Raw genomic sequence first — 11,334 nt, forward strand, 5'->3', positions numbered from 1 at the left:
CTCTCTATAATGGTCACACATATTCAGAGATGCTTCAAGTGATCTTCATTTTCATACTTCCAACTTTTCCAATTTTTTTCCATCACTCTGTGCAAGAAGCTCTTGCTAAAGTCAAGACTGTGATGTTTCAGTGCTCTTCTTATTTCGTCTGTTAGGCTACATTCAATATCTTGAATCAGTTCCTTCATTCTTGAAACACTTTCTTTCCCTTGTTTTCAAGATACAGCTCTCTTTCTGTCCTCCTTGCAGGAACATAATCATCTACCAGGTTTCAATTACCCATTTATAAGCCCAATACTGTAAAAGCTCACTCATATGTACAAATATCTCCTCAACACTTACACTTGAATGCCTGGGGCATCTCAATCAATCTCATGATATTTATATCTGAACCTGATTTTTTTTGTTTCCTATCTCAATGAATAGACTCACAATCAAAATATGCAAGCCAACAAAACTTGAAATTGTCTTTGATACCTCCTATATTCAATTCATCATTGATTTGTTCTCTAAATGTCTCTTGAATCCATATGACTCTCTGTGTCTGCTATCACCCACTAGTCCAGGCTGCCTGTTACCTGAACTATGGCACAAGCCTCCTAAGAGGACTTTCTGCATTCACCTAAGACTCCTTCCAAAATATTTTTCCCTATTGCAGGCAAAGTCATCTTTAACAAATCATAAATCTGATCTTGCACAAACCCTAATTCTACCAACCTCATTCCTAAACACCTTCAATGTTTTCTCTTTGTTCCTAGGCTGCAGATCAAAGTCTTTAGCATGGTCTACCAGCCTCGGCATGGTCTGGTCCCTGTCTATTCCTTCAGGCTCACTTCACACAACTCTCCTCTCTCTCACTAATTAAGCTCTGCCAATTGACATTGTAATTCTTCAAACAGGTCATGCTCCCCTCACTCCCACCCTACTTTAGTGCCTTTGCAAATGTCTTCCCCTCCCCAGCCCTGTTCACCCAGTTACCTACTGATTCTTCAGCTTTCCTCAACCTTTATAGAAAAGTGTTCCTTGACTTCCAAAGCTAGGTTAGGTTCTTTCTTATCTGCTCCTATAGGCTGTTCCTTTCTTTCAGAGCATTTATCTCAGTTTGTAATTGCACATTCAATCATGCAGTTATTTTATGAATGCCATTCTTGAGCATTAGTCTGTGAGCTCTATGAAGTCAGGAGCCACATCATTTTTGCTTGCCATCCTATCTCCAGATTCTAGCTATATTCTATAATCTGGTTGGTACTCAATAAATGAATAAATAAATGAATAAACAGCATATTTGGTTTAAAAATAAGCATATGGCTCATAAATCACTTCCTCATGACAATTCATACCTAATTTTCCCTATTTTTTTGGCTTAAATATGTTGGGTTTTTTTCCTTACGCATCTATGGTCATAAAGATTGCTGACAAAACTGAAATGTTACAGTCCTTATGAAATATTATCTTAATTTCAGATCAACAGAGAATAGTAAAGACATGAATACAGATTTTTTCATACCAAATAATTTTAGATAATGCCAAATAGATCCTAGACTAAGGGCCTGTTAATGCCCTTAGATAATACCGAAGAGCTAGACCAAGGGCCTGTTTGGATGACCTTCAGAGACATGTGGGTAATTTTACTGGTCCTTGTTCTGGTTCTACTTCATAGAATTCAGGCAAGTATTTGGGATCAGATCTTTTTAGCCTGGGATGGAAGGAGGGATAAAAACTTTTTCCCTCCTTCTGCATTCTCTCAACTGACCTGTCATGGTAGTTCTTTGTTGTTATTATTTTGCTACTTAATGTTATTCTCCTTTGAACAAAAAGATACCTGTGGGGTGTCACTGGTGCCTGGTCCCTGCCTAGGACTGAGTGGAACACAAGTGCCCCAAACTGACCTTTCCCATGCCCAGGCTCCCACCAGGAGTAATGGGCAACAGTAATTGCTGAATGGGGCAGAGAAGCAAGTAGCTGAGAACCCATTATGGTGATGCAGGCAAGGCAGGGAGGTCAAAGCTCCAAGCCCCCAGTGTAAGTTCCATTCTGCTATCAGACTTTACTTATACAACACAAATTCAAAGATAAATTATTAAGAATTTGGGGATGGTAATAACCGAGCATTAAACTCCAAGTACAGAGTCCCCTTTGGAGTATAAGTGCCGTGCAGCTCCACTGGTCACACAGCCATGAAGCTGACCTTGTCCAGATGAGATGGTCTGTAGCCTAATTCAACATTATAAATTAGGTTGTCACACAAAGGGGAGAGTAATGCTCCCAGACAGTACAGTGGATCCTCACACAATCAAACACCATCTGCAGTTGTATGCTCACTGGTGCTGTCACAGGACAAGATTTGTGCCTTCTTTGGCAAATGTTGTGAATCTCTGCTGAGTAGTCTAACTGTACTAACTTCATTTTGTATCACTCAGACAAGTGCATCTTGTGTAATTTACCTAAGTGGTGTTAATGCCTAGTACTTCCTCAAGTTCAACAGACATGCAGCCAAGAACCCATTTATTTAAGAATTCATCTAGAGCATATGCTCTCTTAGGGCAGGAATGATCATCTTCTGATCTATAGTAATTTACAGTACTTTGGTAAGTTGGTGCTCAGTAAGTGCTTCTTCAGTTGAAATATATAATAACCCCATACTGTTCTTCAAGTTACTATTTCTAAAATAAAAGTCAACTTTTTAAAAGTAGATGTAGCTAGAATTTTCAAACAAATCAATCCCTTTGGTGTGTGTGTGTGCGTGTGTGTGTGCGTGTGTACACACACACACACACAGTCTTAATTCCATACATTTTTCTCACAAATTCAATGTGGCTTATCAGGACCAATCCAACAAATAAACAGATTGAAAATTCACACACGGAGAAAGGGGAACCCTCCTACAATGTTGGTGGGAATGGAAGCTGGTGCAGCCACTCTGGAAAACAGTATGGAGTTTCCTCAAAAAGTTGAAAATAGAGCTACCCTATGACCCAGCAATTGCACTATTGGGTATTTACCCCAAAGATACAAATGTAATGATCCGAAGGGGCACATGCACCCCAATATTTATAGCAGCAATGTCAACAATAGCCAAACTATGGAAAGAGCCTAGATGTCCATCAACAGATGAATGGATAAAGAAGATGTGGGGTGTGTGTGTGTGTGTGTATGTGTGTGTGTAATGGAATATTATGCAGCCATCACAAAGAATGAACTCTTGCCATTTGCAATGACGTGGATGGATCTAGAGGGTATTATGCTAAGCAAAATAAGTCAATCAGAGAAAGACAAGTATCATTTGATCTCACTGATATGAGGAATTTGAGAAACAACACAGAGGATCATAGGGGAAGGGAGGGAAAAATGAAACAAGATGAAACCAGAGAGGGAGACAAATCATAAAAGACTCTTAATCTCAGGAAATAAACTGAGGGTTGCTGGAGTGGAGGTGAGTGGGAGGGAATGGGTGACTGGGTGATGGACTATGGAGTGGAACACAAGTGCCCCAAACTGACCTTTCCCATGCCCAGGCTCCCACCAGGAGTGATGGGCAACAGTAATTGCTGAATGGGGCAGAGAAGCAATTCATATGATTCATATGATTCAAGACAAATCATAAAAGACTCTTAATCTCAGGAAATAAACTGAGGGTTGCTGGAGTGGAGGGGGGTGGGAGGGAATGGGTGCTATGGTGAGGACTGCGAATTGTGTAAGACTGATAAATCACAGACCTATACCCATGAAACAAATAATACATTATATGTTAATAAAAAAAAAGAAAATTTGCACAAAGTTATTGTCTTAGCCAAAAGCTAATCTATTTCAAGGAAGCCCTAGTTAAAATGCAAAAAACAAACAAACAAAAAACCTAAAACAAAATTTACAAGGAGTATTTAAATAATGTGGAGAAGAGCTTGAGCTTGTGTTATAATTAAATGTAAAACCAAGAAGAAACAATATAATACTTGTGAATCTTCAAAATAAGAATGTACTTACATAAAGTAACAAGATTGAAAGGAAATATTACCCAACAATATTAATATTTAAATCTTGGTATTTAAGATTATGAGGGATTCAGGGCATTTTTCTATTTAGTTTGTGTATTTATTAAAATTTTTCTCCCACAGTGAGCATATGTTCATTTTATAATCAGAAAAAAATGTATGAAAAGCAAATCTTTGGAAAAAATAACTTCAATTATTTAAACAATAGTTAAAATTACTTTTTTTTTTTTTAAAGATTTTATTTATTTATTTGAGACAGAGAGAATGAGAGAGAGAGCACATGAGAAGGGGGAGGGTCAGAGGGAGAAGCAGGCTCCCTGCCGAGCAGGGAGCCCGATGTGGGACTCGATCCAGGGACTCCAGGATCATGACCTGAGCCGAAGGCAGTCGCTTAACCAACTGAGCCACCCAGGCGCCCTAGTTAAAATTACTTTTTAATAACAGAAGTTTTTGGTATCAATATTATAGAACCACAATATATTAAAAAAATTAGTGGAGAAAGGATTCCTTAGGCAATTTAAATCTTCATCACTATTATAGAACCACAATATATTAAAAAAATTAGTGGAGAAAGGATTCCTTAGGCAATTTAGATCTTCATCACAGGCAGAAAATACTTCATTCTTTGGAAGTACTCCTCAAATGCCTCTCAGAAACTCACTAATTTAAATCAAAACCCCATTCAGTGGTTGTAAAATAGGCACGTGAGGTGGCCTTTTATCCCATGTCTCTGATTCATATTGCATTCATTATTTAAGTAATTCTCAGTTATGCCTCAATAACAAATAAATCCTGAAATCTCAGCAGCTTAACTACAGTGGTTTATATTTCACTCATGTGAAAATAGCTAGCCAAGCAGTGACTCAGGGGTCCAGGCTCCTCAATGTTGCAACTCCACCATCTTACATTTCTTCACTTCCAGTTACATAGATAAAAGAGAGAAAGAGATGGTAGAGACACTTGGTCCTTAACTGCCCTGGCCCAGAAACTATATATATATATATATGTCTGGAATATTTACAAGGCTCCAACCTAAATGCAGAGGAGACTAAGAAATGTTAACAAGTACAAGAATATATGGCTATTATTGTCTCACAAAATTTTATTTTAAAATTTCAAGTAACATTAAAGAAAGACATAAGATTTATCACAATGGGACAAAGGTTAAGAGAGGTTATTAAGCACTATATTAGCAGAAACTAATTTTTTTCAAAAGATTAATGTACTTGAAAACATTCTAAGAAGATATGACAAGACAAATCATTGATATGAAGTGGGGTTGAGGATGAGATTAAATAGAGTTGAAACAATACCCTAATATGTACTGTAATTCTACTCACCACCCTCTGATTTCCAGAGGTTCTATATTGAGACAGGCAAGTGGGGCTTTTAAAATGTCCCAGAAGTAGAAAGCTGCCATAACTTAATAAAACTTTATTTGATTTATGCTGCTTACAACAAACTTCAAAGAGATACATGCCAATGGTTCCTAAATGTCATATAAACACAACTTCATGTAAACATCAGTCTGGAACTCTTACCAACCTATACAGTGCTAGTAGATATTCAGCAGAGCAAAACAGTGAAGGACTTTATCCTCAAGTCTTCACAATCGAGCATAACTTTGCTCATTTTTCTACTTATTTAGTAGGGTACTCATTTATTATTTCTACTTTCAGGCAGCAACATATGTTCTCCATGGTTTTGCACGTCAGTTTAGATTTCTCAAGAACATTGTAAATTTAAGGGAAAGACTATTTTCCATTCATGTACCACATGCCTAGGATTGTGCTCTGTATACTCATCTGTCCTTTATAAATGTGGTGATTCATTTATAAATATAGTTACTCAAATCTATGGGAGATACACTTGAAATGTGATTCTACTAATATATGTGCAGGAGATAATTTTTTTAAATGTGGCCTTATGCCTATCACTTGGATTAAGTGTATTAGTAGTACCAAAAAGTAAGATTAGTTGGTTCCATACCATATTTTCCTATAAATGGCCAAGAAAGCTTTGAGGTTAAACCAATGCTCAGAAATTTATGAAGGATAATTCTTGTTCTTCCACTTTAACAATAAGAAATGAAGGAAGGAGGGAGGGAGGGAGGGAAGGAAGGAAGGAAGGAAGGAAGGAAGGAAGGAAGGAAGGAAGGAAGGAAAAATATCTGTTTTGAAGTATTTAAAAAACATTTTGTACTCTCTTTAGATCATGGATATTCAATTTTATTATTCGTAATGGTTTTATACCATATAGATGGCAAACTATAAAATTCTTATTTGTTGTTAAATGGACAATATAAAATCAGTAGTTGTATTCATTAAGGGATAGAACCTCTGACTAAATAATTTGTTTGGCTCTTCTTACCTTACCTGCTTCTTCTCTGAAAAAGAATGAATCATCAGTTTAATTCATCAAGAAATCTCTATGAAAGTGACTTCAGTGAATGTTTTAACAATCTTATCTTGGTTCAACGTGACTCTTAAATTATCATATGAATGAATGACTTGATACCTCATTTCAACTCCCTTATCTGGGACACATTGCTAACACAAATTGAACTTCCTGTCAGGGAAATTAAATGGGCATGATTCGCTAAGAGCTTGCTTCTATTGTTTCTTCTTATAGAATAAGTCAATAAGATTTGCCACTAAAAACAATCTCAGGGACTTTGGACCCTGCCATTTTCCCAGCACCAACAGTCCTGCCACTCTTGTTGTACTCTTGCAGAACAAATGATGTGCCACTCAGAACAGTCTTTACACTGCTGAATTTTTCATACATGTGTAGCAGAATTAAGAGCTTCTCTGACATCCAAAAAGCAGAGGCGGCTTGGGCCATTTACATTATTATTATATTTTAACGGTCTGTTTACTAGTCTGTCTCCTACATTAAACAGTGAGCAACATGAGAGAGTTCCTGTTAAATATCATTGAGTTGTGTTTCCAGCATATATCTCAACATTGGCAAATGTTCAATTCAGTTGTTTTTTTTTTTAAAGATGTTCATGGAACACTAAATTTTAGCTAAATCAATATGTTCAGGAGTGATGGGGCAGATTCTAATTTGTGTAATTAGGTTATTTGGAGACTTTCTTCCTTCTTTCCAAATTCTTTCCAAATGCCAATAATCCAACAAAAGGACCTCCTAGTATGGCCTTAGCTAATGAAAAATAGAAAAAGAGATTATCTCAAATAAACCATTGCCATGAATTCTAACTGCATGAAGAAAGCTAAAAGGAAGTTAAAAGGCTTAGAAATTTTATGTAAATTTTCCTTTAAAAAAAAAACAGCTAATACTAGTGACAAGCCTCAGCAACACCAGACACAGCCTGTCACTCAAAACAGGAAAGAAAAACTAGAAGTCCATTAATCAATTCTAGATATCTATTTACCTTAAACATGTGCTTCAGGCAAGTTTCCACATATTTCATACACATGAAACACATAGTGCTATAAGATGTGAAATAAGATTAACAGACAGGATAGGAATTTTAAAAGAAAACAATTGTCCATAAGATATTTGACTGAAAATAAGGGGAATCACCTAGTAAGAAGCTGTTGGGCTAATCTAAGTATGGAGCAATGCCAATCTGGACTAGACTATAAAACAGTGGTTATTGAATGCCACCCAGATCAGAATCACCTGAAGAGCTTGCTAAACCACAGTTAAAATACAGATTATAATTTAGAAGATCTGGGATAAGACCTAGAATTTGCATTTCTAACAGATTTCCATGCTCTTGACTCACGGACCACTCTGAGTAGCACTGCTCCAGACTACTGAGCTAAAAACAACGAAACCAAAAACTATTTTCACTAAGATTCAAAAAGTTACAACAAAGCCTACTTGTAAGGAATAAGATAACAAAATTTCTAAGATAATGGTGGGGTCACTGACCTTCAAGGAAATTGGAAAAACAGAAACAAAAAACTGGTGGGAGGAATGAGAGATGAATTTTGTTTTTCGAAATGGTAGGTTGGAGGGACGCCTGGGTGGCTCAGTCGGTTAAGTGTCTGCCTTCGGCTCAGGTCATGATCCCAGGGTCCTGGGATCGAGTCCCACATCGGGCTCCTTGCTCGGCGGGGAGCCTGCTTCTCCCTCTGCCTGCCACTCTCCCTGCTTGTACTTTCACTCTCTCTCTCTCTAGCAAATAAATAAATAAAATCTTAAAAAAAAAAAAAGAAATGGTAGGTTGGAGATGATACCAGGATATCTATGAGCACATGACCTGTAAAAGAGCAGGAAATAGATGGCTGTCCCAGGCATTTAGTTAGAATTCACATTTAAAGATAGAGATCTGCAAGTCTCATTAACCCAGGATCTAAACCCAACAGACAATAAAGGGAAACAAACAGAGCCATGCACAGAACCTCAAAGAATTTCTATTTCATGGGTTAGGAGAATGAAAGACACCCAAGAAGAAAAAAGAAGGATTCCTTACAATGATTTTGATGGAAGGAGAGGAACCAGTAGGTGAGAGTCATAGGCATTTAAAGAAGGGAAGGTTTCATTTATTAATAAGTGATCTGTGCTGAACATTTCAAAGAGAATGAGGAGGATGAAAACCAAAGAGAGATGCTCCAGGATTTGGCTCCATAGTCACTGATAAACTTTTGAAAGCATTTATCAGTAGCATGGGGCAGAAACCAAACTGCAAGAGGTTAAGAAAAAAAGAAAAAGTGAGCAGTTAGCATGATTAAAACAGGTGAATTGGGGTGCCTGGGTGGCTCAGTTGTTAAGTGTCTGCCTTCAGCTCAGGTCATGATCCCAGGGTCCTGGGATCGAGCCCCACATCGGGCTCCCTGCTCCGCCGGAAGCCTGCCTCTCCCTCTCCCACTCCCCCTGCTTGTGTTCCTGCTCTCGCTCTCTCTCTCTCTGTCAAATAAATAAATAAAATATTTTTTAAAAATAAAATAAATAAATAAATCAAACAGGTGAATTGCATTAAACTTTAAACGTTGTTTACAGAACTAGGATTCAGTAACATCTATGATGGTTACAGCTTCCTTTTTTTTCTTTTTTTTTAAATTTTATTTTATTATGTTATGTTAGTCACCATACATTACATCATTAGTTTTTGATGTAGTGTTCCGTGACTCATTGTTTGCATATAACACCCAGTGCTCCATTCAGTATGTACCCTCTTTAATACCCATCACCAGGCTAACCCCCATCCCCCTCCCTTCTAGAACCCTCAGTTTGTTTCTCAGAGTCCATAGTCTCTCATTTTTTTTCTTTTTAAATTTCCAAAGAGCCTTATATAGTTTGTGGAAGACCAGAAAAATGGTCCCTCAAAAGATGTCCACATTCTAATCCCTAAACCTGTGGATGTGACTGTATATAGGGAAAAAAGCAGGGAGGGTCTTTACAGATATGATTAACTTCAGGATGATTAACTTGAGATGGGAAAAATAGCCTGTACTATCCAGGTGTCCCCTAAATGCAATCACAAGTATTCTCTTTTCAAAAAAGTTTTTTGAGTATGGTTGACACACCATGTTACATTAGTTTCAGGTGTATGACATAGTGATTCAACATCTCTGTACATTATGCTTTGCTCACCACAAGTATGACCTTCTGTCACCATACAATCCTATTACAATATCACTGATTATTTTCCCTATGCTATGCCTTTTATTGCCATTATTTATTCATTCCATAACTGGAAGCCTGTATCTCCTACTCCCCTTCACCCATTTTGCCCATCCCTCACCCTCCTTTCCTCTGGCAACCATCAGTTTGTTCTCTATAATTATAGGTCTGATTCTGTTTTTTGTTTGTTTTTTTAGATTCCACATATGAGTGAAATCACATGGTATCTGTCTCCCTCAGTCTGATAATACCCTCCGAGTCCATCCATGTTGTCACAAATGGCAAGTACTCATCCGTTTTTATGGCTGCACAACATTCCATTGTAGATATACACCACATCTCTTTATTGCTTCATCTATCAATGAATACTTAGGTTGATTCCATATTGGATATTGTAAATTATGCTGCAATAAACATGGGGGTGCATATATCTTTTCAAATTAGTATTTTTATTTTATTTGGGTAAATACCCAGCAATGGAATTATTGATTTATATGGTATTTATATTTTTAATTTTTTGAGGAACCCCTATACTGTTTTAAATCCCAGAAATTCTTATAAGAGGTAATTAGAAGGAAACTTCACACACTCAGAATAAGAAAGCGTCACAACACTGGAAACAAGAGGCTATGTTGCTGGCTTTGAAGATGGAAAAGAGGACACACGAGGAATCCAAGAAATGCTCCTCTGGGTGCTGGAAAAGGCAAGGAAACAGATTCTTCCCCTGAGCCTCCAGATAGAACAGGGCCCTGGTAACACCTTGATTTCAGTGCAGTGAACCTGATTTCGGTCTTCTGAGCCTTCAGTACTGTAAGAGAATAAATTTGTGTTTCTTTAAGCTACCAGGTTGTTATAACTTCTTATAGCAGCCATAGGAAACTAATCCATAGGTCAATTCATAATCTTGTCTTGGCAATAAATTTAGTTATTATGTCATCTATTCTTAGACAAAAAAAAATTCTAAGTGATTATGAGATATTTCTCAGTTGAGGGTCATAATATTTTGTTACTCTTCTCATATCAAATTTGGTAAAAAACAGATTTGCTGTGTTATAAGACCTTGGAGGACATCATTTAAATAATTTGAAAAATTAGGAAGAAAATATGAATTTGAACTGCTAAAATGTAAATTTTTTAAAGTATGATTTGGCCAATTTACCACAGTGGTTTATCCAACTAGCAACTAAATTAGAATACATGCCAGAAAGTACAGTCATCAGTATTTCATAACACAGATGCTAAGATGAAAATCCAAATTTCCCAGTAAACATGAAAAAATTTTAACAGGAAAATATGAAATTTGAGCATAGCAAAGAAATTCCCGAAAGTCAATATTATATGGAAACTGGAAGCTTTGTCTAAAAAGATACTTTGTTTTTAATATGATTCTTTTCAAAATGACTTAGAGCAACTCAACAAAAAAACAAACAAGCCAATTAAAAATGGGCAAAGTATTTAAATAGCCATCTCTCCCAAGGTATACTAATGGCCAATAAGCACAGAAAAGATGATTGATAGCACTAACCAATAGGGAAAGGCAAATCAAAAACCATAATGAAATATCACTTCATGTGCATTAGGATAGCTATTTGTAAAAGGAAAGGGAAAGGGAAAGGGAAAGGAAAAAGGAAAGGAAAAAGGAAAGGAAAGGAAAAAGGAAAGGAAAGGAAAGGAAAAAGAAAAGAAAAGAAAAAAGAAAAGAAAGGGAAAGAAAGGGATAGAGAAAGAAAAGGAAAAAGGAAAGGAA

Source organism: Halichoerus grypus, chromosome 1 (assembly GCF_964656455.1).
Source record: "Halichoerus grypus chromosome 1, mHalGry1.hap1.1, whole genome shotgun sequence".
Classification (NCBI taxonomy): domain Eukaryota; kingdom Metazoa; phylum Chordata; class Mammalia; order Carnivora; family Phocidae; genus Halichoerus; species Halichoerus grypus.